This window comes from Somniosus microcephalus, chromosome 4, assembly GCF_052327205.1.
Source record: "Somniosus microcephalus isolate GS21.2 chromosome 4, FLI_Smic_1.0, whole genome shotgun sequence".
NCBI lineage: Eukaryota > Metazoa > Chordata > Chondrichthyes > Squaliformes > Somniosidae > Somniosus > Somniosus microcephalus.
The window spans coordinates 58,165,796-58,180,474 of NC_140990.1; the positions used below are offsets into that span (position 1 = coordinate 58,165,796).

Here is a 14,679-nt window from a genome sequence, read left to right on the forward strand (position 1 = left end):
CCCCCGATCTCCCGAGGCTCGCCTCCCCCCCTCCCCGATCTCCCGAGGCTCACCCCCCCCCGAGTCTCACCCCCCCCCCGAGGCTCGCCCCCCGCCGAGCCTCGCCCCGCGATCTCCCGAGGCTCGCCTCCCCCCCCCCACGATCTCCCGAGGCTCGCACCCCCCTCCCCCCCTGCGATCTCCCGAGGCTCGCCCCCCCCGCAATCTCCCGAGGCTCGCCCCCCCCCTCCCACCCGCGATCTCCCGAGGCTCGCCCCCCCCCGCGATCTCCCGAGGCTCGCCCCCCCGCCCCCCCCGCGATCTCCGGAGGCCCGATCTCTGGAGCCCCGCCCCCCGCCCGAGCCCCGGTTGCCTTGGTAACCCTCCTCCCCTCTCCGCCTCCCGATCTCCGGGCCTGAGCGGCCGATTGCGTGAAGAAAGACCCTCCTCACCTGTCACGGAGTTGAAGTCTCCGAAAGCGTCACGCTGCCCCGGGCCTCTTCCCCCGCGCATTCAGGAGGCGCGGGGAAGAGAGAGAGAGACAGACTGGGGGGGGGGGAAGAGTTAGACGCCGCCGCGCTCCTGCTCCGCGGAGTTCCGTGCCGCCACCCGCCACCGCAGCCTTTACTAAGATGGCGGCGGTGGCGGCGCTCGGCTGAGGCCCGCCCCTCCAGCCTTCACAAAGATGGCGGCGATCGGGGGCCGCTTGTTGACTGGGGCCGGGAGGCGCCTAGCTCGGGCGTGGGGTGCGGAGTAGAGGCCGAGGCTTCGAGGCCTACCTGGAAAAAATGGGGAAAGGTAGGAAAATTAATGAGATTAGATAAAAGATTTAGAAAGTAATTAGCTTTTTTAAAAAACATATGTGCTTTAAAAGCAACGTTTTTTTGAAAGACGCAGAAAGCGGGAAAAAGAAAGGAAAAGTTTGGAATCAAGGTGGCGGCGACTCACCTCGGTTCAGAACGATAAGGCCCACCCACACATGCACCGATTGGTCGACCGTCAGGTCACCAAAGCGTAGGATTGGTCAATCGTCCCGTCACTCGACCGTAGGAGGGCCCGGCCGCACGCGCCAGGAACCCGGCGTACAATTGGTCGACCTCGAGGTCACTCTGTCGCTAATGAGCGGATAATGAGATGCGAATGAGCGGAATTTTGAACGTTTTTCGGATACCGCGGGCGCGATTTTTGTCCGGCCGAAACGTAAATACGCTTACCACCGTTTCGGAAAGGTAAGCTTTCTTTCGACGTAACGCACGCGTAGGTATGCTCTATAACTTTCGAGCGCATAGCCCCGGACAGACGCACACGTGAGGACAGACAGACAGATAGACAGACAGATAGACAGACAGACAGAAAGAAGTATCCGTTTATATATATACTAGCTGGAGTGCCCGGCGGTGCCGAGGCTTTTTCGAGGACATGTGTTGGAAGAGAGAGAGAGAGCGACTGTGGGGGGGGGGAAAGAGAGCGAGCGACTGTGGGGGGGGGGAAGAGAGCGAGCGACTGTGGGGGGGGAAGAGAGCAAGTGACTGTGGGGGGGGGAAGAGAGCGAGCGACTGTGGGGGGGAAGAGAGCGAGCGACTGTGGGGGGGAAGAGAGCGAGCGACTGTGGGGGGGGAAGAGAGCGAGCGACTGTGGGGGGGAAGAGAGCGAGCGACTGTGGGGGGGAAGAGAGCGAGCGACTGTGGGGGGGAAGAGAGCAAGGGACTGTGGGGGGGAAGAGAGCAAGGGAGAGAGGGGGGGAAGAGCGAGGGAGAGGGGGGGAAGAGAGCGAGGGAGAGCGATGGAGAGAGGGGGCGAGGGAGAGGGGGGGCGAGGGAGGGGGGGCGCGGGAGAGGGGGGGCGAGGGAGGGGGGGGCGAGGGAGAGGGGGGCGAGGGAGGGGGGGGAGAGGGAGAGGGGGGGCGAGGGAGGGAGGGTGAGGCGAGGGAGAGGGGGCGAGGGAGGGGGGGCGAGGGAGAGGGGGCGAGGGAGAGGGGGGCGAGGGAGAGGGGGGGGCGAGGGAGAGGGGGGGTGCGAGGGAGAGGTGAGGGAGAGGGGGGCGGGCGAGGGAGAGGGGGCGCAAGGGAGAGGGGGGGGCGGGGGCGAGGAGGGAAGGGGGGCGCCGGGGAGGGAGGGGGGCGCCGGAGGGGGAGAGAGAGAGAGAGAGAGAGAGAAGGGGGGGAGAGAGTGAGAAGGGGGGGAGAGAGTGAGAAGGGGGGAGGAGGAGGAGGGAGAGTGGGAGGAGGGGAGGAGTGTTTTGAGGGGTCAGCGAAAGAGGAAAAATTTTTTTTTTTCAAAAACGGGTGTTAAGAAGATGGGAGGCCGTCTTGAAAGTTTTTAAATGTTTTTACAAAGCTGCCACGGAGAAGGAACGCGCAGTCTGTGAAACCAACAGAAATTTTTTTTTTTTAAAAGCTGCCACGGAGAAGGAACGCGCAGTCTGTGAAACCAAAAGAAATTTAAAATAAATTTTTTTTTATAAACGGGGTGTTAAGAAGATGGGAGGCCATCTTGAAAGTTTTTTAATGTTTTTAAAAAGCTGCCACGGAGAAGGAGCGCGCATTCTTGCTGAAAACACCAAAAGTTATTTTTTTTTAAATGGCTGTAAGAAGATGGGACACCATCTTCATTGTGTTTTAACGTTTTCGACATTGTGTTTTTACGTTTTACACATTAAAAAAAAAAAAAATCGCTCCTAACAAATAAACACACAGGTGAGAATAAAGATGGTGGCCACTCACCTCAGTTCAGAACGATAAGGCCCGCCCACACACGCATTGATTGGTCGATCGTCATGTCACTGAAGCATAGGATTGGTCAATCGTCCTGTCACTCGACTCTAGGAGGGCCTGGCTGCACATGCGACGAACCCGCCCCCGCCACCGCATTGATTGGTCGACCATCGGGTTGGTCGACCGTACGATTGGTCGACCTCAATGTCACTCTATGGTAATGAGTGGATAATGAGCGGAATGTTGAAGGTTTTTTGGATACCGCGGGCGCGATTTTCGTGTGGCCGAAACGTAAATACGCTTATCAGGGTTTCGGAAAGGTGAGCTTTCTTTCGACGTAACGCACGCGTAGGTAAGCTCTGTAACTTTCGAGCGCATAGCCGGACAGACGCACACCCGAGGACAGACAGACAGAAGGACAGACAGAAGGACAGACAGAAGGACAGACAGATCGACTCCTTTATATATATAGACTAGCTGGAGTGCCCGGCGGGTGCGAGGCTTTTCGAGGACATGTTGTTGGAAGAGAGAGAGAGAGCGACTGGGGGGGGAAAGAGAGCGAGCGACTGTGGGGGGAGGAAGAGAGCGAGCGACTGTGGGGGGGAAGAGAGCGAGCGACTGTGGGGGGGGAGAGAGCGAGCGACTGTGGGGGGGGGAAGAGAGCGAGCGACTGTGGGGGGGAAGAGGAGCGAGCGACTGTGGGGGGGAAGAGAGTGAGGGAGAGAGGGGGGAAGAGAGCGAGGGAGAGAGGGGGGAGCGAGGGAGGGGGGGCGAGGGAGAGAGGGGGGGGCGAGGGAGAGAGGGGGCGAGGGAGAGGGGGGGCGAGGAAGAGAGGGAGATGGGGGGGAGAGGGGGGCGAGGGAGGGGGGCGAGGGGGGCGAGGGAGAGGGGGGGCGCGAGGAGGGGGGGGCGAGGGAGAGGGGGCGAGGGAGAGGGGAGGCGAGGGAGGGAGGTGGGGGCGCCGGGGAGGGAGGGGGGGGCGCCGGGGGGGGAGAGAGAGAGAGAGAGAGAAGGGGGGGAGAGAGTGAGAAGGGGGGTGAGAGAGTGAGAAGGGGGGAGGAGGAGGAGGGAGAGTGGGAGGAGGGGAGGAGTGTTTTGAGGGGGTCAGCGAAAGAGCAAAAAAAATTTTTTTTTTCAAAAACGGGTGTTAAGAAGATGGGAGGCCATCTTGAAAGTTTTTTAATGTTTTTAAAAAGCTGCCACGGAGAAGGAACGCGCATTCTAGCTGAAAACACCAAAAGTTATTTTTTTTAAATGGCTGTTAAGAAGATGGGACACCATCTTCATTGTGTTTTAACATTTTAGACATTGTGTTTTTACGTTTTACACATTTAAAAAAAAAAATCGGTCCTAACAAATAAACACACAGAAGGTGAGAATAAAGATGGCGGCCACTCACCTCAGTTCAGAACGATAAGGCCCGCCCACACACGCACTGATTGGTCGATCGTCATGTCACCGAAGCATAGGATTGGTCAATCGTCCTGTCACTTGACTTTAGGAGGGCCCGGCTGCACATGCGACGAACCCGCCCCCGCCACGCATTGATTGGTCGACCATCGGGTTGGTCGACCGTACGATTGGTCGACCTCAATGTCACTCTATGGTAATGAGTGGATAATGAGCGGAATGTTGAAGGTTTTTCGGATACCGCGGGCGCAATTTTCGTCCGGCCGAAACGTAAATACGCTTACCAGCGTTTCGGAACGGTGAGCTTTCTTCCGACGTAACGCACGCGTAGGTACGCTCTGTAACTTTCGAGCGCATAGCCGGACAGACGCACACCCGAGGACAGACAGAAGGACAGACAGAAGGACAGACAGAAGGACAGACAGATCGACTCCTTTATATATATAAGATAGATAGATAGATAGATAGAAGATAGATAGATAGATAGATAGATAAATAGATGCACTTATCTCATTACTAATCTCATCATCCAATGTCATGTCCACCTGTTCTATCTCCCTGGTAAATACTGAAATAAAATAATTATTTAATATTTCTCCATCTTCCCATCGTTATCTGTGGTATTATCCTGACTATCCCTTAATGGCCCTATTCCCATCCCAACTTTCCTTTTTTTTAAATTGATGTGCCTGTAAAATATTTTACTATTTTGTTTTATGTTCCTTGATAATTTAATTTCATAGTTCCTCTTTGCCTCCCAAATTGTTTTTTTTGACTTCTCTCCTAATTTCTTTGTATTCTCCCTTATCATGCACTCCCCTGCTGTCCATGTACTTAGTGTATCCCTCTTTCCTTACCCTCAATTGTTTCCTTATGGCTTTATTCATCCATGGAGTCTCATTAGTGTTTAGTTTGTTCTTTCCTTTTAGTGGAATATATTGTTCCTGCACTCTGTTGAACGCCATTTTAAATGTTTCCCATTGCTGTTCTACATCGTTGTTTGCCAATATTGTTGTCTTTTTTTACAAGTTCTATTCTCAGCCCCTCAAAATCAGCTTTTCTCCAATCTATTAATCTGGTTTTCGTCATACTTTTGTCCTTCTCAATTATCATCTTAAAGCCATGTTATATTATGGTCACTACTGCCTATATGATCTTGCCATAGAACTCTCAACTCTCATGATTTTTTCCTAGTGGCGAGATTGGTCCACTGAAACGTCACTCGTTGTCACAACTCAGATCTTCTAAACCTCTAGACCAATCAGAGTGTGGCATTCGTTTGTCAGGGAGACACCCTCCTGTGATTGGCTGCTGCTTGGACATGTGGGGTAGGTTTCATCATATAAGGAGGCAATTGTTTCAGCCAATAGTGACTGGCGAGGAGAGGCTGTGAGCGGAGCGGGTGAAGAGAGTGAGGAGAGGCCGAGAGCGCAGTGGGTGAAGAGGGCGAGGAGAGGCCGAGAGCGGAGTGGGTGAAGAGGGTGAGGAGAGGCCGAGAGCGGAGCGGGTGAAGAGAGTGAGGAGAGGCCGAGAGCAGAGCGGGTGAAGAGAGTGAGGAGAGGCCGAGAGCAGAGCGGGTGAAGAGGGTGAGGAGAGGCCGAGAGCAGAGTGGCTGAAGAGGGCAAGGAGAGGCCGAGAGCAGAGCTGGGGTGAAGAGGGCGAGGAGAGGCCGAGAGCGGAGCGGGTGAAGAGGGTGAGGAGAGGCCGAGGTCGAGTGAAGAGAGTGAGGAGAGGCCGAGAGTGGAGCGGGTGAAGAGAGTGAGGAGAGGCCGAGAGCGGAGCGGGTGAAGAGGGTGAGGAGAGGCCGAGAGCAGAGCGGGTGAAGAGGGCGAGGAGAGGCCGAGAGCGGAGCGGGTGAAGAGGGTGAGGAGAGGCCAAGAGCGGAGCGGGTGAAGAGGGCGAGGAGAGGCCGAGAGCGGAGCAGGTGAAGAGGGTGAGGAGAGGCCGAGAGCGGAGCGGGTGAAGAGGGTGAGGAGAGGCCGAGAGCGGAGCGGGTGAAGAGGGTGAGGAGAGGCCGAGAGCGGAGCGGGTGAAGAGGGCGAGGAGAGGCCGAGAGCGGAGCGGGTGAAGAGGGTGAGGAGAGGCCAAGAGCGGAGCGGGTGAAGAGGGCGAGGAGAGGCCGAGAGCGGAGCAGGTGAAGAGGGTGAGGAGAGGCCGAGAGCGGAGCGGGTGAAGAGGGTGAGGAGAGGCCAAGAGCGGAGCGGGTGAAGAGGGCGAGGAGAGGCCGAGAGCGGAACGGGTGAAGAGGGTGAGGAGAGGCCGAGAGCGGAGCGGGTGAAGTGAGTGAGGAGAGGCCGAGAGCGGAGCGGCTGAAGAGGGTGAGGAGAGGCCGAGAGCGGAGCGGCTGAAGAGGGTGAGGAGAGGCCGAGAGCGGAGCGGGTGAAGAGGGCGAGGAGAGGCCGAGAGCAGAGCGGGTGAAGTGAGTGAGGAGAGGCCGAGAGCGGAGCGGCTGAAGAGGGTGAGGAGAGGCCAACAGCGGAGCGGGTGAAGAGGGCGAGGAGAGGCCGAGAGCGGAGCGGGTGAAGAGGGCGAGGAGAGGACGAGAGCGGAGCGGGTGAAGAGGGTGAGGAGAGGCTGAGAGCGGAACGGGTGAAGAGAGCGAGGAGAAGCCGAGAGCAGAGCGGGTGAAGCGGGTGAGGAGAGGCTGAGAGCGGAGCGGGTGAAGAGGGTGAGGAGAGGCCGAGAGCGGAGCGGGTGAAGAGGGCGAGGAGAGGCCGAGAGCGGAGCGGGTGAAGAGGGTGAGGAGAGGCCGAGAGCGGAGCGGGTGAAGAGGGCGAGGAGAGGCTGAGAGCGGAGCGGGTGAAGAGGGTGAGGAGAGGCCGAGAGCGGAGCGGGTGAAGAGGGCGAGGAGAGGCTGAGAGCGGAGCGGGTGAAGAGGGTGAGGAGAGGCCGAGAGCGGAGCGGGTGAAGGGGGTGAGGAGAGGCCGAGAGCAGAGTGGGTGAAGAGGGTGAGGAGCGGCCGAGAGCGGAGCGGGTGAAGAGGGTGAGGAGAGGCCGAGAGCGGAGCGGGTGAAGAGGGTGAGGAGAGGCCAAGAGCGGAGCGGGTGAAGGGGGTGAGGAGAGGCCGAGAGCGGAGTGGGTGAAGAGGGTGAGGAGAGGCCGAGAGCGGAGCGGGTGAAGAGGGTGAGGAGAGGCCGAGAGTGGAGCAGGTGAAGAGGGCGAGGAGAGGCCGAGAGCGGAGCAGGTGAAGCGGGCAAAGAGAGGCCGAGAGCGGAGCGGGTGAAGAGGGCAAGGAGAGGCCGAGAGCGGAGCGGGTGAAGAGGGTGAGGAGAGGCCGAGAGCGGAGCGGGTGAAGAGGGTGAGGAGAGGCCGAGAGCGGAGCGGGTGAAGAGAGCGAGGAGAGGCCGAGAGCGGAGTGGGTGAAGAGAGCGAGGAGAGGCCGAGAGCGGAGCGGGTGAAGAGGGTGAGGAGAGGCCGAGAGCGGAGCGGGTGAAGAGGGTGAGGAGAGGCCGAGAGCAGAGCGGGTGAAGAGGGTGAGGAGAGGCCGAGAGCAGAGCGGGTGAAGAGGGTGAGGAGAGGCCGTGAGCGGAGCAGGTGAAGAGAGCGAGGAGAGGCCGAGAGCGAAGCGGGTGAAGAAAGAAAGACTTGCATTTATATAGCGCCTTTCACCACCACCGGACGTCCCAAAGCGCTTTACAGCCAATGAAGTACTTTTGAAGTGTAGTCACTGTTGTCATGTAGGAAACGCAGCAGTCAATTAGCGCACAGCAAGCTCCCACAAACAGCATTGTGATAATGACCAGATAATCTATCTTTTTGTTACATTGATTGAAGGATAAACATTGACTAGGACACTGGGGATAATTCCCCTGCTCTTTCCCACATTACAACAGTGACTACACTCCAAAAGTACTTCATTGGCTGTAAAGCACTTCAAGACTTCTGGTTGTCATGAAAGGCACTGTATAAATGCAAGCCTTTCTTTCTCACAATAGTGTCATGGGATCTTTTATATCCACCTGAGAGAGCAGACAGGGCCTCAGTTTAATGTCTCATCTGAAGGACGGCACCTCCGACAGTGCCGCACTCCCTCAGCACTGCACTGGAGTGTCAGCCTAGATGTTTGTGCTCAAGTCTCTGGAGTGGGACTTGAACCCACAACTTTCTGACTCAGAGGCGAGAGTGCTACCAACTGAGCCACTGGCTGATACTAAAGAACAAGCAGTTCTGACGAAAGGTCATCGACCTGAAACGTTAACTCTGTTTCTCTCTCCACAGATGCTGCCTGACCCGCTGAGTATTTCCAGCATTTTCTGTTTTTATTAAAGAAACGAGGGAGTGATTGCTGACAGGAAGAATGTTGGGTCATCCCGCGCACGTGCACCTCCCTGGCGGCTGAGGCGAAACACCGACTCGCCCCCACCTGAGCCGCGCACGTGTACCAGATGTTGCGGCTCCGCATGCGCGCCTGATGTTCCAACTGCAGGGTTTAGTGCGCTGAGCATGCGCGTTGCGGACCGATCAGGACGGGCGATTGTGGAGCAGGAGGGAGAGCGTGGGGGCCATGAGCACATGCGCGGGACTCAGAGTCAACAGAGTGCTTTCTGGAGCGCGGTGGCTTGTGGGTATTACAGCCGCCATTACTGTTCATCCTATCAACCAACCTGTGCAGCAGCTGGGGCCTGAAAATCAGCTTCACTGCCCCTAGGCTCGGAAAGGGGAAAATTAAACAACAGTTTGCCTCTGATCCTTTTCTGATCTCAATTTACAGGGTTTTAGGAGTGGATCAGTTACAGGCAGGAAGCTCAGACCAAACATCACGTCAAGATCTGACAGTCGCTCGATTCATCAGGACCTGAATATCATTGGCCTTTGCACATGTAAGGAGAAAGCAGCGATCGCTGCGATGACAAACCGCACACGTGTTCGGTGTGTGGACGTGGATTCAGCTGATCGCCTGACCTGGCGAGACACGTGCACCGTCACACCGGGGAGAAACCGGGTAAAGGTGGGGACGGCGGGAAGGGATTCAGTTCCCCGTCTGCATTGGAAGTTCAACGGCGCAGTCGCACCAGGGACAGTCCGTTCACCTGCTTAGTGTGTGGAAAGGGATTTGTTTGTTCATCCCACCTGCAAACACACCAGCGAGCTCACACTGTGGAGAGACCATTTCAGTGTTCTGACTGTGGGAAGAGCTTTAAAAGCCCCGGGCACCTGAAAGGACACCAGCGAGTTCACACTGATGAGAGACCATTTCAATGTTCTGACTGTGGGAAGAGCTTTAAAAGCCCCCAGGATCTGGTGCGACACCAGCTTGTTCACACTGCGGAGAGACCATTTAACTGTTCTGACTGTGGGAAGAGCTTTAAAATCCCCCAGGTGCTCAAGCGACACCAGCGAGTTCACACTGGAGAGAGGCCGTTCACCTGCTTCGTGTGTGGGAAGGGATTCACTCAGTCATCCAACCTGCAGAGACACCAGCGCCTCCACACTGGGGAGACAATATTCATCTGCTCCGTGTGTGGGAAGGGATTCACTGAATCATCCACCCTGCAGACACACCAGCGAGTTCACACTGATGAGAGACCCTTTAAATGTTCTGACTGTGGGAAGAGCTTTAAAAGCTCCGGGGAGCTGAAGTGATACCAACACCTACACACTGGAGAGAGACCGTTCACCTGCTCTGTGTGTGGGAAGGGATTCGCTCGGTCCTCCAACCTGCTGGCACATCAGCGAGTTCACACTGGAGCGAACCCCTTCAAATGTTTTGACTGTGGGAAGAGATTTAAAAGCTCTGGGGAGCTGAAGAGACATCGGCTCCTCCACACTGGCGAGAGACCGTTCACCTGATCCGTGTGTGGGAAGGGATTCACTGAGTCATCCACCCTCCTGGCACACCAGCTTGTTCACACTGACGAGAGACCCTTTAAATGTTCTGACTGTGGGAAGAGCTTTAAAAGCTCAAAGAGCCTTAAGAGACACCAGCGTCTTCACACTGATTATGGAATCTAACAGCACAGAAGGTGGCGATTTGGCCCATCGTGTCTGTGCTGGCTCTTTGAAAGAGCTTTCCAATTTAGTCCCAAACCCCAGCTTTATCCCCAGAACTCTGCAAACTAGTCCTCTTCAAGTACATGTCCAATTACCGTTTGAAAGTTCCTGTGGAACCTGATTCCAGCATCCTTTCAGATGGTGCGTTCCAGATCTGAACAACCTTCTGTGTGAAAACAATACTCCTCATTTCCCTCTAGTTCTTTTAGCAACTATTTTAAATCTGTGACCTTTGGTTACCGACCCACTTGCCAGAGTGAACAGTTTCTCCCTACTTGCTCGATCAAAACCCCTCATCATTTTGAACACCTCAATTAGGTCTCCTCTTAACCTTCTCTGCTCTAAGGGGAACAATCCCAGCTTCTCCAATCTCTCCACATAACTGAAGTCCCTCATCCCTGGTACCATCCTGGTCAACCTCCTCTGTACCCTCTCCAAGGCCTTGACATCCTTCCTAAAGTGTGGTGCCCAGAACTGTACACAAGACTCCAGCTGAGGCCAAAACCCTGCAGCTGTACAAAACCCTGGTTAGACCACACCTGGAGTACTGTGAGCAGTTCTGGGCACCACACCTTAGGAAGGATATATTGGCCTTGGAGGGAGTGCAGCGTAGGTTTACCAGAATGATACCCGGACTTCAAGGGTTAAGTTACGGGGAGAGATTACACAAATTAGGGTTGTATTCCCTGGAATTTAGAAGGTTAAGGTGTGATCTGATCGAAGTTTTCAGAATATTAAGGGGAACAGAGAGGGTAGATAGAGAGAAACTATTTCCGCTGGTTGGGGATTCTAGGACTGGGGGCATAGTCTAAAAATTAGAGCCAGACCTTTCAGGAGTGAAATTAGGAAACACTTCTACACACAAAAGGTGGTAGAAGTTTGGAACTCTCTTCCGCAAACGGCAATTGATGCGAGATCAATTGTTAATTTTAAATCTGAGATTGATAGGTTTTTGTTACCCAAAGGTATTAAGGGATATGGGCCAAAGGCGGGTGTATGGATTTAGATAACAGATCAGCCATGATCTCATTGAATGGTGGAACAGGCTCGAGGGGCTGAATGGCCTCCTCCTGTTCCTATGTTCCTAACTAGTGATTTGTAAAGGTTTAGTGTAACTTCCTTGTTTTTGTATTCAATGGCCCTATTTACAAAGCCAAGTATCCCATACGCTTTCTGAACCGCCTCACCAACTTGCTGCGGCACTTTCAAAGATTTGTGAATATGGACCCCCAGGTCCCTCTGCTCTTGCACCCCCTCAAAATAGTCCCATTTAGATTATACGGCCTCTCCCTGTTGTTTCTCCCAAAGTGCATCACTTCACAATTATCCTCATTTAATTTCATCTGCCTTGTGTCTGCTCATTTCACAGTCTGTCTCTGTCCTTCTGAAGTCTGCTACTACTGTGCTCACTATTTACTACGTTGCTGATGCGCCATCAATTACTCAAAAGACTGAAGTTGAGCGAGTAACAATCAGGCTTTTATTAACTAAAGAATGAAGGTCTTGTCTCGAGTGGTCGACCCGTCCAGAATACTAAGGGACTGGGAGGTAGTCACTTATATACCTGGAATAGTGGGAGGAGTCAGCCGAGGCATGTCCAGACCTGTACCTAGTGGAATACACATACAGACACAGACAGGTATGACAGTGGTTTACCACAGTTGCCAAGTTTTGTATCATCTGTAAACTTCAAACTTGTACACCTATACCCAAGTCCAGGTCAGTTATATATAACAAGAAAAGCAATGGTCCTAATACCGACCCCTGGGGGAACCCACTGCATACTTCCCTCCAGTCAGAAAAACATCCCTCAGCACTGCTCACTGCCTCCTCTCCCTTAGCCAATTATATACCCAAATTACCATCAGCCCTTTAATTCCCTCTGCTTCTATTTTCCAAGTAAGTCTCTTATGTGGTACTTTAACAAATGCCTTTTAAAAGTCCATATATACAACATCTGCTGCACTACCTTCATCAACCCTCTGTTACTTCATCAAAGATGCCAGTCTTCAGCCCATTCAATTCACTCCACGTGATGTCAAGAAACGGCTGAAGACACTGGATACTGCAAAGGCTATGGGCCCTGACAACATTACGGCAATAGTACTGAAAACTTGTGCTCCAAAACTAGCTGCGCCCCTAGCCAAGCTGTTGCAGTACAGCTACAACACTGGCATCTACCCGGCAGTGTGGAAAATTGCCCAAGTATGTCCTGTCTACAAAAAGCAGGACAAATCCGACCCAGCCAATTACCGTCCCATCAGTCTACTCTCAATCATCAGCAAAGTGATGGAAGGTGTCGTCAACAGTGCTATCAAGTGGCACTTGCTCAGCAATAACCTGCTAACTGACGCCCAGTTTGGGTTCTGCCAGGGCCACTCAGCTCCTGACCTCATTACAGCCTTGGTCCAAACATGGACAAAAGAGCTGAACTCAAGAGGTGAGGTGAGAGTGACTGCCCTTGACATCAAGGCAGCATTTGATCGAGTGTGGCATCAAGGAGCCCTAGCAAAACTGAAGTCAATGGGCATCAAGGGGAAAACTCTCCATTGGTTGGAATCATAACTGGCACAAAGGAAGTTGGCTGTGGTTGTTGGAGGTCATTCATCTCAATCGCATGACATCACTGCAGGAGTTCCTCAGGGCAGTGTCCTAGGCCCAACCATCTTCAGCTGTTTCATCAATGACCTTCCCTCCATCATAAGATCAGAAGTGGGGATGTTCGCTGATGATTGCACACTGTTCAGCACCATTCGAGATTCGTCAGATACTGACGCAGTCAGTGTTCATATGCAGCAAGACCTGGACAACATTCAGACTTGGGCTGACAAGTGGCAAGTAACATTCGCACCACACAAGTGCCAGGCAATGACCATCTCCAACAAGCGAGACTCTAACCATCTCCCCATGACATTCAATGGCATTACCATCGCTGAATCCCCCACTATCAACATCCTGGGGGTTACCATTGATCAGAAACTGAACTGGACCAGCCATATAAATACTGTGGCTACAAGAGCAGGCCAGAGGCTGGGAATTCTGTGGCAAGTGTCTCACCTCCTGACTCCCCAAAGCCTTTCCACCATCTACAAGGCACAAGTCAGGAGTGTGATGGAATACTCTCCACTTGCCTGGATGAGTGCAGCTCCAACAACACTCAAGAAGCTCGACACCATTCAGGATAGAGCAGCCCGCTTGATTGGCACTCCATCCACCACCTTCAACATTCACTCCCTCCACCACCGGCGCACTGTGGCTGCAGTGTGTACCATCTACAAGATGCACTGCAGCAACTCGCCAAAGCTCCTTCAACAGCACCTTCCAAACCCGCGACCTCTACCACTTAGAAGGACAAGGGCAGCAGACGCATGGGAACATCACCACCTGCAAGTTCCCCTCCAAGCCACACACCATCCTGACTTGGACCTGTATCGCCGTTCCTTCACTGTCGCTGGGCCAAAATCCTGGAACTCCCTTCCTAACAGCATTGTGGGTGTACCTACACCATATGGACTGCAGCGGTTCAAGAAGGCGGCTCACCACCATCTTCTCAAGGGCAATTAGGGATGGGCACTAAATGCAGGCCTAGCCAGCCAGCGATGCCCTCATCCCATCAATGAATTAAAAAAAAAAAATTTGGTTAGTCAGACACAATTTACCTTTAACAAATCCATACTGACTGCCCCTTATTAACCCATGCTTCTCCAAGTGAGAATTAATTTTGTTCTTGACAGTGGTCTGTAGTCGTTCACCCATCACTGACATTAGACTGATTGGCCTGTAGTTACCAGGTTTATCCCTCTCCCTTTTTTTAAACAGGGGTGTAACATTTGCAATCCTCCAGTCTTCTGGCACCACTCCCATATATCTGAGGGAGATTGAAAGATTGTGGTCGGAGCTTCTGCTGTCTCCACCCTAGCTTCTCACAGCAATCTAGGATGCATCGCATCTGGACCAGATGACTTGTTAACTTTGAGTGATGACAACCTATTTAGCACCTCCTTTCTATCCATTTTTATCCAATTTCTCTACTCCCCCCTCCTCTACTGCGGCATTAACTTCATCCTCTTATTTTGTGAAGACAGATGCTAAGTACTCATTCAGTACCTCAGCCACGCCCTCTGCCTCCGTATGATGAGCTCCTATTTGGTCCCTAATCGGCCCCACCATTCCTTTAACTATCCTTGTACTTTTCATATGTGTATAAAAGATTTTTGGGTTCCCTTTTACGTTACCCACTAATCTTTTCTTGTACTCTCTCCCTTGTGTCAGCTGTGGCTCAGTGGGTAGCACACTCGCCTCTGCGTCAGAAGGTTGTGGGTTCTAGTCCCACTCCAGAGACTTGAACACATAAACCTAGGCTGACAATCCAGTGCAGTGCTGAGGGAGTGCTGCACTGTTGGAAGGTGCTGTCTTTCTGATGAGATTTTAAACTGAGGCCCCGTCTGCTCTCTCAGGTGGATGTTAAAGATCCCATGGATCATTTTGAAGAAGAGTAGGGGAGTTATCCCCGGTGTGCTGGCCAACCAACATAACAAAAACAGATAATCTGGTTATTATCACATTGCTGTTTGTGGGAGCTTGCT

The 14,679-nt window shown here is 53.6% G+C and overlaps 1 protein-coding gene and 1 pseudogene across 1 annotated transcript in view; one reads left to right on the forward strand and one right to left on the reverse strand.

Moving 5' to 3' along the window:
- LOC147118979 (uncharacterized) overlaps window positions 1-14,679 on the reverse strand; it is an 89,026-nt gene that overhangs the window by 72,907 nt on the left and 1,440 nt on the right. The window lies entirely within an intron of this gene.
- Window positions 5,424-14,679, forward strand: part of LOC147118980 (uncharacterized) — a 37,010-nt pseudogene continuing 27,754 nt past the window's right edge.